We start from the raw sequence: 6,000 nt of genomic DNA on the forward strand, positions 1-6,000 counted from the left end.
TTTATCCGCCTCGCGGATCACAAAATCCCTGTTGGAACCCAACCTAGTAACAGCCAATTGCTCATTCCTACTAAGGTTCCTACCTCTATTGGGGTCCAATTTTAATTAAAAAAACTCTGAACAGCGGGAAATAATGAAAAAGGAGGGGTAGCCTGTGATGGCAGTCTCCCCGTATACCTCCTTCTACAGAACCCATCCTCACCTTCATCAAGCAGGTCCAATAGATCCCTAAGGACCTCCCTATCAGCTGCAGGTAGATCATCAATGGCTGAAGGTCGGTGAAACAACATTTTAAAGGTGAGTTGCCTGCAGAAGAGATACACATCATTAATAAAGGTGAATTTATCAAGACCCCCCATAGGGCAAAAGGAGAGACCTTTCTCAAATACCGAGACCTCCAATTCCGAAAAGTATAAAGTCTGACAGATTATCTGTAACTTACCCCCACTAGGCCCCTGATCAGAAGTCCTGTCGGTAGTTAGCGTTTCTTGTTCTGGCGTGTTTCCCACTTGTAACGAGGAGACCAGGCCTGATAGTTCTTGGACCACTTCTTTTGGGGTGGATCTCTTCCTTCTACCCCTCCTGTGGCACCTTCGACATCGCTTGGGTCCGTGGATAAAAAATGCTCACTAGACGGTATCTCTGTTACCGAGGCAGTGTTGTTATTACTGGGTCTAGTGTTTCCCCACGTTCTTGCGTTGCCCTTATGTGTACATTTATATGCACGGCCACTCTTATAATCTGATTGGTCCCTTTTAAATTTATGTTTTTTTCTCCCAATCACCTCTTTCTCAAAATTATCAATGGTCGTTTTGAGTGTCACTTGGAAGGGGTCCACCAATGTTCTTTTGTCAAATTTCTCAAGCTTACTCTCACACGTTTTAATTTTCTCTCTCAGTACACTGTCATGATTCCAATGGCAGGGAATCACAAGAGGACAAGCACCAACGAGCTCTAGGGTGATGGAACCTGAGCTGACCGCGACCCTAAACCTGAACACACAAATAACAATAGCCGGGGAACGTGCCTACGTTGATCCTAGACGTCTCGCACCAGCTGAAGATCTAACTTCCCCCATTAGAAGAAACACAGACCTCTCTTGCCTCCAGAGAAATACCCCACAGAAATGGCAGCCCCCCACATATAATGACGGTGAAATGAGAGGAAGGCACATACACAGTATGAAATCAGATTCAGCAAAATGAGGCCCACTAAAACTAGATAGCAGAGGATACAAAAGTAAACTGCGCGGTCAGCAAAAAACCCTTCAAAAAACCATCCTGTAATTACTTGAACTCATGTTCCAACTCATGGAACATGAGGAGCAATTACAGCCCGCCAGAGCAACCAGCAGCAAAGAAACAATTATATGCAAGCTGGACAAGACAAAAATAAATCAAAACATGGAACAAGAAAATCAAAAACTTAGCTTGTCCTGAAGATTACTGAAGCCAGAAGCTGAGGTAACAAAACACTCTGATAACCTTGATAGCCGGCGGGGAAATGACAAGAAAGCCCGGTTAAATAGGAAACTCCCAAATCCTAATAGAACAGGTGGACACCAGAGACAGCAGAAAACAAATCACCCAGTACCATCAGTAACCACCAGAGGGAGCCCAAAAACAGAACTCACAACAGTACCCCCCCCCTTGAGGAGGGGTCACCGAACCCTCACGAGAACCACCAGGGCGACCAGGATGAGCCCTATGAAAAGCGCGGACCAAATCATCAGCATGAACATCAGAGGCAACCACCCAAGAATTATCCTCCTGACCATAACCCTTCCACTTGACCAAATATTGGAGTTTCCGTCTGGAAACACGAGAATCCAAGATCTTCTCCACAACATACTCCAATTCTCCCTCCACCAGCACCGGAGCAGGAGGCTCAGGCGAAGGAACAACAGGTACCTCATACCTCCGCAACAACGACCGATGGAACACATTATGAATAGCAAACGATGCCGGGAGATCCAAACGAAACGACACAGGGTTAAGAATTTCCAAGATCCTATAGGGACCGATGAACCGAGGCTTGAACTTAGGAGAAGAGACCTTCATAGGAACAAAACGAGAAGACAACCACACCAAGTCCCCAACACGAAGTCGAGGACCCACGCGGCGACGGCGATTAGCAAACTGCTGAGCCCTCTCCTGGGACAACTTCAAATTGTCCACCACATGACTCCAAATCTGATGCAACCTATCCACCACCATGTCCACTCCAGGACAATCAGAAGGCTCCACCTGACCAGAGGAAAAACGAGGATGAAACCCCGAATTACAAAAGAAAGGAGAAACCAAGGTAGCAGAACTAGCCCGATTATTAAGGGCAAACTCGGCCAGCGGCAAAAAGGTAACCCAGTCATCCTGATCAGCAGAAACAAAACACCTCAAATAAGTTTCCAAGGTCTGATTAGTTCGCTCCGTCTGGCCATTCGTCTGAGGGTGGAATGCAGACGAAAAGGACAAATCAATGCCCATCTTAGCACAGAACGTCCGCCAAAATCTAGACACAAACTGGGATCCCCTGTCAGAAACGATGTTCTCCGGAATCCCATGCAAACGAACCACGTTCTGGAAAAACAGAGGGACCAACTCAGAGGAGGAAGGCAACTTAGGCAAGGGTACAAGATGAACCATTTTAGAAAAGCGGTCACACACAACCCAGATGACGGACATTTTTTGAGAGACAGGGAGATCCGAAATAAAGTCCATGGAAATGTGCGTCCAAGGCCTCTTCGGGATAGGCAAAGGTGACAACAATCCACTGGCTCGAGAACAGCAAGGCTTAGCCCAAGCACAAACCTCACAAGACTGCACAAAAGAACGCACATCCCTAGACAAGGAAGGCCACCAAAAAGACCTGGCCACCAAGTCTCTAGTACCAAATATTCCAGGATGACCTGCCAACGCAGAAGAATGGACCTCAGAGATGACTCTACTGGTCCAGCTATCCGGAACAAACAGTCTCTCAGGCGGACAACGATCAGGTTTACCCGCCTGAAACTCCTGCAAAGCACGTCGCAAGTCTGGGAATACGGCCGACAAAATCACCCCATCCCTAAGGATACCAGTGGGCTCAGAATTTCCAGGGGAGTCAGGCACAAAACTCCTAGAAAGAGCATCCGCCTTCACATTCTTTGAACCTGGCAGGTATGAAACCACAAAATTGAAACGAGAGAAAAACAGTGACCAACGAGCCTGTCTAGGATTCAGACGCCTGGCAGACTCAAGGTAAATCAGATTTTTGTGATCAGTCAAGACCACCACACGATGTCTAGCACCCTCCAGCCAATGACGCCACTCCTCAAATGCCCACTTCATGGCCAAAAGTTCCCGATTACCCACATCATAATTCCGCTCAGCGGGCGAAAATTTTCTAGAAAAGAACGCACATGGCTTCATCACCGAGCAATCGGAGCTTCTCTGTGACAAAACCGCCCCCGCTCCAATCTCGGAAGCATCAACCTCAACTTGGAAAGGAAGCGAAACATCAGGCTGACGCAACACAGGAGCAGAAGAAAACCGGCGTTTAAGTTCCTGAAAGGCCTCCACAGCCGCAGGAGACCAATCAGCAACATCAGCACCCTTCTTAGTCAAATCCGTCAAAGGCTTAACAACACTAGAAAAATTAGTTATAAAACGACGATAGAAATTAGCAAAGCCCAAGAACTTCTGCAAACTCTTAAGAGATGCAGGCTGCGTCCAGTTACAAATAGCCCGAACCTTGACGGGATCCATCTCAATAGTAGAAGGGGAAAAAATATACCCCAAGAAAGAAATCTTCTGGACTCCAAAGAGACACTTTGAGCCCTTTACAAACAAGGAATTAGCCCGCAGGACCTGAAACACCTTCCTGACCTGCTGAACATGAGACTCCCAGTCATCAGAAAAAACCAAAATATCATCCAAATACACAATCATAAATTTATCCAGATATTCACGGAAAATATCGTGCATAAAGGACTGGAAGACTGAAGGAGCATTAGAAAGTCCGAAAGGCATTACCAAATACTCAAAATGGCCCTCAGGCGTATTAAATGCGGTTTTCCACTCATCACCTTGCTTTATTCGTATAAGATTATACGCACCCCGGAGATCAATCTTAGTGAACCATTTAGCCCCCTTAATACGAGCAAACAAATCAGTCAACAAAGGCAAAGGATACTGATATTTGACTGTAATCTTATTCAAAAGACGATAATCTATACAAGGTCTCAAGGACCGATCTTTCTTGGCCACGAAAAAAAAACCTGCTCCCAAAGGGGACGAAGATGGACGGATATGTCCCTTTTCCAAGGACTCCTTAACATAATCCCGCATAGCAGTATGCTCTGGCACTGACAGATTGAACAAACGTCCTTTAGGAAATTTACTACCAGGAATTAAATCTATAGCACAATCGCAATCCCTGTGAGGAGGAAGCGAACTGAGCTTAGGCTCCTCAAAAACATCCCGATAATCCGACAAAAATACAGGAACCTCAGAAGGAGTAGATGAAGCGATAGAAATCGGAGGTTCATCATCATGAACCCCCTGACATCCCCAGCTTAACACAGACATTGTTTTCCAGTCAAGGACTGGATTATGAGTTTGTAACCATGGCAGACCAAGTACTAGAACATCATGTAAATTATACAACACCAGGAAGCGAATCACCTCCTGATGAACGGGAGTCATACGCATGGTCACTTGTGTCCAGTACTGAGGTTTATTCATAGCTAAAGGTGTAGAGTCAATTCCCTTCAAAGGAATAGGGACTTCCAGAGGCTCAAGACTAAACCCACATCGCTTGGCAAATGACCAATCCATAAGACTCAGGGCAGCGCCTGAATCTACATAGGCATCGACGGAAATGGATGATAATGAGCAAATCAGAGTCACAGACAGAATGAACTTAGACTGTAACGTACTAATGGCAACAGACTTATCAACCTTTTTTGTGCGTTTAGAGCATGCTGATATAACATGAGCTGAATCACCACAATAAAAGCACAACCCATTTTTCCGCCTATAGTTTTGCCGTTCACTTCTAGACTGAACTCTATCACATTGCATTGTCTCAAGTGCCTGTTCAGAAGACACCGCCAAATGGTGCACAGGTTTGCGCTCCCGTAAACGCCGATCAATCTGAATAGCCATAGTCATAGACTCATTCAGACCCGTAGGCGCAGGGAACCCCACCATAACATCTTTAATGGCCTCAGAAAGGCCATCTCTGAACTTTGCAGCCAGGGCGCACTCATTCCACTGAGTAAGCACTGACCATTTCCGAAATTTTTGACAATATATTTCTGCTTCATCTTGCCCCTGAGAGAGAGCTAATAAAGCTTTTTCAGCCTGAATCTCTTGGTTAGGTTCCTCATAGAGCAAACCCAATGCCAGAAAAAACGCATCCACATTAAGCAACGCAGGATCCCCTGGTGCCAATGCAAATGCCCAATTTTGAGGGTCACCCCGCAGGAAAGATATAATAATCTTAACCTGCTGAGCAGGGTCTCCAGAAGAGCGAGATTTCAAAGAAAGGAACAGCTTGCAATTGTTCCTAAAATTCAGAAAACTAGATCTATCTCCAGCAAAGAACTCTGGAATAGGAATTCTAGGTTCAGACATAGGAGCATGTACAACAAAATCTTGTATATTTTGAACCTTAGCAGCAAGATTATTCAAGCTGGAAGCTAAACTCTGGATGTCCATGATAAACAGCTAAGGTCAGAGCCATTCAAGGATTAAGAGGAGGAAAAAAAAAAAAAAAAATCAGCCAGGCTACAATTAGGGCTAGGCAGCAACCTCAGAGGAGAAAAAAAAAAAAAAAAAAACTTCCTCAGACTACTTTTCCTCCTACTTCAGCCCAAACATTTTGTGGCCGGCTATACTGTCATGATTCCAATGGCAGGGAATCACAGGAGGACAAGCACCAACGAGCTCTAGGGTGATGGAACCTGAGCTGACCGCGACCCTAAACCTGAACACACAAATAACAATAGCTGGGGAACGT

This window comes from Ranitomeya imitator, chromosome 1, assembly GCF_032444005.1.
Source record: "Ranitomeya imitator isolate aRanImi1 chromosome 1, aRanImi1.pri, whole genome shotgun sequence".
Taxonomy (NCBI): domain Eukaryota; kingdom Metazoa; phylum Chordata; class Amphibia; order Anura; family Dendrobatidae; genus Ranitomeya; species Ranitomeya imitator.